We start from the raw sequence: 11,227 nt of genomic DNA on the forward strand, positions 1-11,227 counted from the left end.
GGTCTGTGTACGTACGTATATGCCCTTCCCTGTAATTTTAATAACCACATCCTTCGGCGTTCTCGTAAGATGGCGGATGACGAGCCTTCGAGATAGAAAGAGAGACGGAGAGAAAAAGAAAGAGGAAGAAAGTCGCAAGAGAATGCTCTTCAGGTTGTGACGCGCGTTACGTCATCAGCTATTACCGGGGAAAATCGAGACGAGTTATTGGCTCGGGCCACACGATCGACTACTCGTCGCATGAGAGGCCACGGGGATAAACGTTCCTCCATAATGAACTCGTTGACACTCCATTTGCATTCGGTACGGACCGAAAATTACCTTCGCCATATGCGCCTTTGTGAGCCAGTTGAATCTTTGAACGAGCAGCATTTTACCCGATATTATGGCACGCTCGACGCGATCAACGTAATGCGTCCGTGATGATTACTCGAATACTTGCAATTGCCTGTAACGTCCCGCGGTAAAAATCACGGAAGAGGGCTTAATCTGTCGTGTTATTGAACTATACCTATAATACGATCGTGCTCGGTCAAAGTAATGGTTCGCATAACTGTGAGGGGTGGCAACCGCTTATAGATACGATCGAGTGGAAGCTCGATGAACGATGATTTTCCATAGGTGCACTCGAGTCGAAGCGGAAAGGCCACGAAATCATATGCCGAGACCATTTACGCGATAAACCCCAACGATCATAGCTAACTGAAACCATGCATTACTCTACTGCGTCGTCTTTCGTAACTATTATGAAACAATTATCCTCGAATGGCTAAACGAAAACGCGGAAACGCTGACCGGTTCATGAGCACTCGAATCACATGACTGTTTTATTATACGTATTACTCGTCAATATCGCTGGTTCATTACGTGGCAATTACCATGTACCGTGTAGAAAGTACTGAAATCTAAACGCATATGTTTGCTGCTACTTCAAAATCGCGGATAGGTTTAAAGTACGTGTACGTATGCAGATATTTGGAAGTCGTTCGTTGGAAACCGAGTTTGATCAATCGCTTTCTGCAGTCCAGATATTTAATAATTTCCATAGTTACCCTCGTGTTTCCATCTACCCCAGGCGAGTCTGCAGATTCACTTATCCACGAAAGTTTTTCTTCATCGTAGCTATGCCCAACACGCGAAAACTTTTCCTGAAAGCGTACGAACAGAATGGATTTATGAATCACTCTACCTTCGCTCTTTCGCGATATCATCAGCTCCAATTAAGATATCATTTTCACGGACAGAGGTAGGAATTCGCTACGAAACCAGATGTCAGTAACCGATAAAGATAGCACCAATTACACGTGGAGGTAAAATAAGAAAGATGTTGCTGTTCCACATGAAACGAGAAAGAAAAAGAAGAAAATTAGTTTGACGGTCAGTCACCTACGAGACGTCAGCTTGAATGTTAGCCCAGGGATTTTGGTGTTGTTGGATGAATCAGAGCCTCGAGGTAAAAGACCACCGTGATTCGCCGGAAATTTGAATAGTTTCTCGGCCGAACCGTGAAATGGATTAATCGCATCAGACTTTAAAAAGTCCCTCTTTTACGAGACAAAGGTTGTCTGCAATTCTTTTACTATGGCACAATAGAATATTGTTTCGCATCATACTACAGGTAGTAATATCATTTTCAGTTCAATTTCCATTCGTCAATTTCGATTCTTCTCGCGGAGTCGATGAATCATTGACGGTGCACCAATAAAATACGCAAAGGTGATCATTGTCAGACTCAACGCGAGTCAGCCGAATAATATCAGCAGCCAATAGAAGTAGCAGATTTCGCATAGAACGAGCAGAATGAGATAGGAAGTTCCTCGTTCATCAGTAAGATTTGTCGGATGATCAATTGGATATTACCGGTCTTTGGCTGTCTCGCTCAAGTTCCCGACTTTTCTCTGTTCTTCTTCCACGGCCCATTAGCCCCAAGACGCGGGGATCGGATAATTAGCGAAGCATTCGCCCGATTCTTGCCTCTTCCTCCCGAAGCATCCTCCTCTCTCCCATGGCAGGCCAGCGGAGAATCCTTAATAATTGTAACTGGACACGGAGAGCCAGCAGCCTCACCTACAGCGTCCCTCTCTCCTTTACCCCTTCTAGTCATCCTTTCTCTCTCATCTCCTCTATGCCGCAACGTCCTCTTCATCTCTCCTTGCTCTTCGAGATCTATCCTTCCGTATGTTTCATCTCTTGCTCGCTCTTTCTCTTCTGACTGTCTTCCTGGGCGCGCTGCCCACTTTACAATACACTTTGTCCATCTGCCTTTTAAGGAGTGAAAAAATGAAAAAAGGGGGCGTGGCCAGAAAGATCAAAGGGTGCCGCCGCTAGTACGAGAGAGCGAGACTGGCAGATGCGTGGGAGAGAGAGACCAGGCTCAAGACGAGACATACAACCACGGTGGTATGCACGCCACACGCTACGATCGCTGCTGCGCGTTACTAAACCGCACACTGCGCTCCTCTAAACTGCAATACGCTATTCTCTATATCGTCGCCGCATCCTCCTTGACGTCTTCTTTCTTTTTCGACCCTCCTCGCGGCTCCTAGCACAATGCAAAGCTCCTCGCGCGCCGCACTCTCACGGAATCACGATTTCCAGTCCCCGGCTGTTCATACATTTGTATGAAAGTGATTTGCGAATCTTCTTGTCCTCTAGTCCAACGTTTCTTTTCCCTATTTGGATTTCATAGATTTTTGGCTAGATTCGGGAAACGTACGGCTCGGCTTATTACCTATGCCGTTTGAGTTTGTAACCGCGTTGCATGCCGGACGGCAATCTACTACGCTCGTCAAAAGTATACCGACTATCGGGTAAATAAATTTTTACGTCGACGGACGGTGTAACTAAACCCGATCTTTACAACGTGCGGTTGAGATTGGCTTATCAAACTCGAAACGTTATAGCGATGGAATTGTGCCAAAAGAACCAGCGTCTGTCGCATGAATGGATAATCGATAATGACACGAACATTTTTAATAACGATGAAGAATCATCAAACTTCTCGTGTAGGCTTCATAAATTATTATGGCAATAAACAACGTTTAATTTATCACGATATCCTGAAGTCGTTAATGGTTGCTTAAAAAAAAAGTAGTTAAAAAGTTTTGTGAAATTACGACTTCTCGGTGGAAAAGTGGTATTCATAGGACCAATGATCCACTAATGAATTCGCTGGCGCTATTTGCCGGCTATTTATTCGGAACATCAAATGTACCGCGTCCCGGGTAATTGGTTAATAAAACCCCGGAAGGCAGCTCTCTTTCCGGCGTGATTAATTGCACCCTCGAGCGGATGTGCTCTTATTTTGAAAGTTGGATACCCGAACCACCTACCACCTTATCCCCGGCTTCGCTTGTAATTAGTTCCTCTTTATCATGTTGCGTCATTCGCCGAGTGCCAGGGAAACATTTATCCTTTAATAACATCGCTCAAGGAGGAATTCGTAAAAAATGGGACTGGGTGCGACGAATACTTTAGTTTTGGTATATGTATATTATGAGACCCTCCAGGATTCGCTTTAAAGGCTTTCGCACATGGTTCCAGTTTGATTAATGGAATGAAACGATCATTTACGATTGACGAAAATGAATACATCGAAGATGTAATTAGTACATCATGAGTGTATCAAGTAAATTTTTATTAAACGTATTTGACACTATTTTAATGTGTCGAGAAAAAATTAGTTGAATTATTCGAACGGAAGTCATCCTTACATGATATTATTGCATTGTATGGAAAGAAATTGAACGAAACATACAACGTTTCGAACATTGGAAACAATCGATGAATTACTACTTGCAAGAGCTAGTGTTCAGTAAATAATGATACAGAGATTCATAGGGATTACGTTACAATAATTGACTCAATACCTACGTACCGCCTTTCTGTCTCTTAGACGCATTGATAAATCGTCGAAATAAATCTTCAGCCGCGACTTTTCGTCGATTCAATTATAAAAGGGCGAAAACGAATTCAGACCGATGTCGCCCGGTCGTAAGTTTAAGACGATGCGAGCCAAATCCTCGAAATCAATTCTTCACACCCGAATCACGTATTCTTTCGCGAGCGAGCACACTTACGCCAAAAAGAGGAGGCGAGGAATGAAGAGTTGAAAGGAGGAAAAGAAGAAATTTGATTCGTGGATTCGTTCGCGGGCGAATAAACACGATGGGCGTACGCGAAGAGTTTGGAGTTGAGGCAATGGTTATAAGCGTTCAAATTGCAAAATTGCGGCGCCATTGTGCGGTGATCGCACGCTCCGAACTGTCTCGAAGCATTTCGACGTTTATGACGCTGGTTGATTTACGATTTATTTATACCGCGGACTCGTCTTTGTAATAATAATAACGCCAGCTGCCCGCGTCACGGAAAGGACCAGCGCGTAGCGGAGGAAGGCAGCTAGTGGCTGCTGCCTCTCTTACGAACAAACGACAGTCATTTTAAGAGGCCCTTAACTCTTTAGTGCTCTCGGGAACAACGGCAATCTCCATATAAAATTCGATTTCGAATGGGTCTACGTGGTTCTAAGAGACCTGGGTCAAGAAGCGGGGGCGTGTCTCTTTCTTTTCGAATGCATAAAAGTTACACTAAGTAATGTTTTAACAATGTGTTTAAAACCCTTTATGCCTTCGCAGTCGTCTTCATTTTCCTACTAACCGTGTTGCTTAACGATAGACTCGACCTATTACTTTTACAAAACGAGTTTATTTTCTTTTTACGCCTGACGAGTAACTTCATATTTTTATCAATAGGCGATACTGTATTTTGTTACCCTGAAAAAATACGTTTCTACTATGACTTAATTTTATCATTGTCATCCGTTTTACAATCACTTATCAAGTGCAATTTGCATGCATACTTCAAAATATGTATAGACAAATAAAATTTTATTATGCAAAACGTAGTAGTCATGTAGATAAGAGAGTAGTTATTTTTGTATCAGAGTGAACTCGTACTCTTCTTTTCGTGGGTCGATTCTTGACAGCAACTTCTGTCTGGACGTCGTGTCGTCTCGCTCGGAGATGCGATGCATTAATCTTTTTACTGCATAATAAACACGGATGAACGAGAAAAAGAACGAATGGTTACGCCGCAGGTACTCAACAAACTATAAACTAAACTGCCGTTTGTATACGATTATTATTCTGCTCAGGTGTCACTACCGTTCGCGCCTGGTAATACGCCATTCATGTGTGCCTCGCCTAAGTGAAGAATGATATTGCCTTTGCCATCGCGAAGCGTCATACACACGGCGATTCGCGAAACCGTACAACTACTCGCAGACATCCACTAAGCAATTGCAAATTAATACTGCGGTCATTCGATACTCGGCTCTTTCGAGTCTAAACTACAAGAAGACTTCGATCCAAGGTTGGCAATGATAAATTTTATACGTACAAAAACCGAAATTTAGCAAGGAATAAGTTCGAAAATCATTCGTCCCAGATAATGGGTGCAACAAAAAAGTTATTAGAAGATTTAAGCGGTATTTCACACGTGTTCTCTAGCGTTGCGAAGGCGAATTAAGAACGAGTAGCAGAAAGACCACTAGGCTATCCATTCGAGGAAATAAGGGAGAAAAATTTGTATCCGTTTCTTTACTGAAACACCTGACAGACGCAGCTGATCACTCTCTAATATAAAAGACCCGAAAAGGGGAAGAGGAGCGTAACCGCAAACAGTTGAATGTTCCCTTTGAGACAATTCGTGTTCGCATGAGGAAGCCCTACCCGCAGCTAGAATGGATTTGAATGCACAATCCTTGGCGACAGGCAAACACCTCCAAATCTTTTTCCAATTTTAATTTGAATTCCCTCATTTTTTCCAATGGTGATTCAATATAAATGATTCTTAAAAATCCTGTAAGCTGATTTTTCCTATAATGCTATCTTTACAATCTGCCTAATTGTACCGATTAATGTTCTATAATTCAAACTTACTTATTCTAATTCAATAAATTCGTAAATCCTATTATCTGCCGATTTCGCCTGGTTACTAAACTCCTACCTGACGTAGATAATGTGTATGTATACGTATGTACATTCTCTTTCGATGCATACTCTATGAATTAAAATAAAACGACGTGTAACCGGCATGAAATCTTGACGATTATCACTTTAAATTATCAAAAGAATCACAATTCAATAATTATATAGTAAAATTTGTCGTTAATTTTCAATGCGCGTGCGTGCAATGGAATAAAAGAGCAGAGCGACAACGCTCGCTTGGAAAGGGGTTCCCATAATTTTCATGCATTTACAGGCCGAGAACGGTAATTGCTCCTTCCTTGGCGAACTTATTGGACACAAAGTACCTAAAATGCCGGTCGCAATGTCCTTTCTGTCTTCGGCAAGAATGAACACGCCGAGTGTTCCCGAAGGAGCTACGGTTCGCTGCGTTCCTTAACAATACGCTAAATAGGTACTCGTAGGCGGTCATTTTTTCATATCAGACCGCCTCGTTCTTCCTCGCCATTTTCATTGCGACCACGGTAGCTACACTTCGCGGAATACGTTGCTCCGTTTCATTGTACGTATGGTATGGACAACACGATGGTACAGATACATAATACTATTCCGAAATCTCCCCTTCCTAGATCGATCCATTTCGATTACTCCCCGAAGAACGTTTTCGCATTGTGACTGATACTTGTGCATAGAAAGAAGTTGGTGTAAGAGTGGACATTGCTCGTTCTCTTTTATCCATGAAACTCGGAAGAGCCTTACCACTAATGCAATTTCTAATTTATGCCGCATTTAACCGAAGCGTGAACGTTTCTGAGTACAATCGAATCTTCATCCCCTTCATCCGTTCACGTCTGCATAAATATACAGTACTTATAAATATCTAAATTAGCTTCTTCCACTTCTTTCGTACTCAAATTCTACGAATCTTCCTCCTCGAAGTAGGATAGGCAATCGCATGAAAAACAAACTAAACGAGGCTTAATGAGGCTAGTTTGCACTCGATTAGATTTTCGCTCGGCGCGCACAACTCGTCGTGAATTTCTCTTCGCGAATTTACGGCGTTTCGGTAAAATGAGCGGAACGCCACATCGGACAGTTGGCGCAGCATCAAGCGGTTATTATTAATACGCAGCCGGTCGCTGGCCAAAAAGCCGAGGCTGTCCTCGTATTTTTCCTTCAAGGCGCGCTGCCGCGGCCGCGAGTGGAAAACCAGCGACGAAGGAGGGAAGGATGAACGAGGCGAGAGGATGTTATCGGTGCACCTGTCGCTCCTAAATCTTGCTACTTAAGACTGCTAAGTGTCACGGACATTTCTCACCCTTTCGTCTTCGGCATTGCACTTAATTGGCTAGCGCGTGGTTGCGTGTTTTCACGTCCGATTGCGGGACTGTGTGCGCGTGTCTACTCCGAATTAGTTTCACCTCTAGTCCTAGTGAGTACATACTTTTCTCATGACACCCGATACTGGATTAAATTAAACGCGACTATCTACTGTCGATGCACTTGATACCACCCATTGGAGATGAATTAGTCAGTGTGGACAACCGTGATCGTCGTAAACCGAGAAAATGGCACTTATATGTACAGCTACGAATTAAGGGATCGAATCATCTAATTCGTAGTTATTTAAGGACGAAAAAAAGATCGCAAAATCTGCAAACGCGTAAAAATATATGACGCTGAAGAACTGTTGCCACCGCCGCGTGGCGTGGCGTGCCTCGTATTTTTGTATTTAATTGGTTAGCGTGTTGTGGCAAGTTGTTATTTCCAGCCACCGTGTCCATTACTTTATTACCGGTCGCGATACTCTCTTCTCGTGTATCTTCATCCTTCTTTTTTTCGAAATCTGTCATTGTCAGTCTGCCTGCACTCTCACCGAAGAAGACTTGTCCCATTCCGAAATTGACGATAAAAGCGTAGTTACATTCTAATAATATGCATATAACTATTCGTGACTAACTATTGACTAGACTGATATCGTCTCGTTGCCAAATAAGTGACAACGGACGGTTTGTAGACGCGGTAAATTGGCTCAACAGATCTGTTCCAATAAACATATCGCACGATATATCTACTATGTACTTAACACATGATAGAAGCCTCCCGTTGTTGAACGCTGCTCGACGAATTGTTGCCAAGTTGAGTAGATCGATAAAATCGTTACTTTTGCATCCGGACCTTCTTGCGAACACTGTACAAAAAATATCGTGGAACAGATAACGACGGGATTTTAATATCTGTCAAACGATCACGTCGCCTGTTGGTAATAGTTCCTGGAATAAGATTAATCCACATGGACTTCTCTTGAATACGTCCTCTCGAGATGAACTCAAAGTGGAGTAAATAGTTCGAGGTAATAATCTCTCAAGGCTGACGTGCCCACCGGGAGCAGAAGGACTTAACTTAAAAGTAATAATCCCAGCTATTTCCAGCGAGGAGAGATGTACGATTGGCCAGCCGAGGACAACCGGCGAGGTTGCATGATGGTGGCAGCATGATACGCGGGACGGTACATCGAAATCTAGATAATTTAATAAGGAACGTAGTTTATGAGGCGACGCGGGAGTGGTTACAACCGAGATTTAACAGCTACGACGCGGACGAGGCTCGACGTCTGCGTTCCCTCCTCCCACCGTAATCTCCTTTCTAGTGTTTCGCGGTTCGTCTATCCGTTGCACGGTCCATGGAAAGGAGCGCCGTGAAACGGCGCAAGCCGGCCGGCTTAATGTTGTTTTAATTAAGTAGGCGGTTAGCTCGAAAAGAACAACTCTGTACTTTCGGTCTCCCTCTCTTCCATCCCTCGATCTCGTTCCATCGTGCACGACGTCTCTTTATCTCTCTCTCCCCCTCTCTATTTCGAGAGGTGCTGCAAAAGCTAGTAGTCCGCATATGTTCCTCGTATGTCCAGACGTGATGGACGATTTCGCTTGACTAATCGCCGTCTTTTTAACCATCATACCCCTTATCTTCTCTTTCATCCCGCGTTGCATTCGGTCGCCTTTATGGTTTACGAATTGTCGCGAAGGAAGTCGAGATATCTTCTAACTATGTTAACCAGTGAGACGCGACGGTTAACGAAGTCGCCAAGTCGGATGTATCATAATACGTCGTTCCACGAGAGGACCACTAATTTCATTCCGCATTGTGGTTAAACGTTGCCGGAAAAGAAGGATAAAGATAGACATCGGACAAGATTAGGCTCCTCGGTTAATTTTCTCCTATAAGTTAAACGGTCGTTGCGTGTCTCGCGTGAATTTCGTGTCTCCGGCTACCAGTTTCCGGTCGAAGCGTGATAACGACGCGATGAAGAGCCGCCGTAAACGTAAATCGACGAAGCTTCTGGGTTTTACGTGAATGCTTCAATTTGTCTGGATTCGGTATTAAACCATAAACGAATCTCTCAATCTGCAGCGTTAATTGACAGTTTCGAGGCTGGCGAGATGAGGAAGATCGACACGGGGCACTCGCGATTAACGTCGATTAAAAGGCAGAAAAATGATTCGCGTTTTTTGACCGAAACGGGTTAATAAACGGTGTTTTTGAATAATTACTCGCGGTAGCATGAATTTCATGATTCGCATTTCCAACCAGAGCCATCGAGAAACTCTGGCATGAGCCTTCCTGCGAATTGCTTCAACCGTTCATTACTCGGCTTCAGTATTTCGAAAATGAGCATACATGATTTTACGGTCCAAACAGGTTCATTTTAATGTCTCTACGTAGTCCATCAGACGTTTTTAGTTACCGTTTCTGTAAATTTGTATCATAAAAAGAGAATCTCGCGTTAATGAGGTAATACGTAGTTGTCGATGAAAGCAATTTCAAGCTGATGAAGCAATAAACGCGGTTAGAAAATTAGTTCGAGTTAATGATAAAATTCGGATTTAAATACCAAGAAAGTAACTGCAACGAAGAACTTAATCTCTTCCTAGTCGTTATACGTATGTATGTACATACATACACCATACATAGTATGTACGATACGCAATCGTAAGAAATTAGAAATTAGCGAATAATGGAGCAACCAATAATGTTCTCTCTCTTCCACTCATTTTTTTCCAGGTACTATCGTAAACACTTCCCTGATTAATTTTTCAAGGAGAACTATAGTAGTATGGATATTATGTTGTGATCGCGATGCAATAATTGACGGTAACGTTGACATGCAGGTGTAACATATACCTCATTGCATAAAAATTAATAAAGACGAATATTTCCAATATATTTAAATCAATAATATGGATACGTAATACTCGTAAATAATATTCAAATTATACGTATTTCTTTGCCGCAGTTTTAAATGCGATCGTAGCACCATCTAACACTTCTCAAACTTAGTATAGAGATATACAAATTCAAACGAGCTACACGCAAGCAAATATAATATTTAAAAATATTTCAATTCAAACACACCGACATATGGACAAAATTATAAGATGCTAAGTATGTTATTTTTTGATTTCCATGAAAACGTTAAAGTAAAGTACCGAAAAAGAGAAATATTTCCACTGTGTCGGTAACACAGGAAATGACTCTGAAATGGTACAAATTTTTCTTTCAAGTGACCAAAAATCCTTTTCGCAATCATTATTTTTATTAGAAAAGAACCTATTTCCAAAATTTCAGCTAAATCGAAACATGGGATTATCGGAAGTTTGGCCCTTATTTTATTATCAAATGTTAGAATTTAATATAAAGATAAAGCAATGTAATAAAGAAAAAATTACGAATTGGCCAGAACCGCCAGAACCGGCAAAACAAACATCCAACTGTCCAAGGTCAGAGAAGCATGTCCATGGGTAAACTTAAGTGTGGAGGACATACTGAGCATACACAGGACAGGACGACATATAGTAGTTGGTGGTAGTTGGGACTGTTGGGACAGTTGGGACAGAATGAGAAGAGGGAACATCCCTTAATATAGCATCCCTGGTCTGATCATTAAATTTTACTGACGAAAGCATTGCAAATATACTTAAAAAGGTGCACGTGATATAATAAATGATAATTATCATTGTAGAATCTGTATAACCTATAAAAAATAACACATATCTGTATAGTAAGTACTTTTCTTGTTGCATATATGTTGTGAACCATAATTTTAACTTGTGTAAATGTAATTATTTTGATTTTTATAAAAATAATTTCATGTATTTTAGGAAAAGGGAATTTTTATTTGTAGATATTTTGCAGCAAAAGGTTACTGTTATTAGAAATGTCTACTAATATAGAAATAAATGATCCTCCTAATAATAATGATC

General features: G+C 41.8%; 2 long non-coding RNA genes across 10 annotated transcripts; both read left to right on the plus strand.

Moving 5' to 3' along the window:
* Positions 1-4,991: 4,991 nt before the first annotated feature.
* Positions 4,992-6,053, plus strand: LOC113464910 (uncharacterized). Its single transcript, XR_003389772.1, has 3 exons — positions 4,992-5,095; positions 5,153-5,370; positions 5,508-6,053. It is a non-coding gene; the product is annotated as an uncharacterized LOC113464910 (long non-coding RNA).
* A 1,093-nt stretch (positions 6,054-7,146) lies between these two features.
* LOC113464912 (uncharacterized) lies at positions 7,147-11,221 on the plus strand. 9 transcript variants are annotated; one of them, XR_003389783.1, is made up of 5 exons: positions 7,147-7,398; positions 8,063-8,319; positions 8,389-8,475; positions 10,705-11,025; positions 11,126-11,221. It is a non-coding gene; the product is annotated as an uncharacterized LOC113464912 (long non-coding RNA). The 9 variants fall into 9 exon arrangements; XR_003389782.1 differs by having other exon boundaries at positions 8,399-8,475; XR_003389775.1 differs by lacking the exons at positions 8,063-8,319; positions 8,389-8,475 and adding exons at positions 10,029-10,118; positions 10,261-10,409 and having other exon boundaries at positions 10,593-11,025.
* Positions 11,222-11,227: the final 6 nt, after the last annotated feature.

This window comes from Ceratina calcarata, unplaced genomic scaffold (assembly GCF_001652005.2).
Source record: "Ceratina calcarata isolate Rehan_Ccalc_2016 unplaced genomic scaffold, ASM165200v1 scaffold588.2, whole genome shotgun sequence".
Classification (NCBI taxonomy): domain Eukaryota; kingdom Metazoa; phylum Arthropoda; class Insecta; order Hymenoptera; family Apidae; genus Ceratina; species Ceratina calcarata.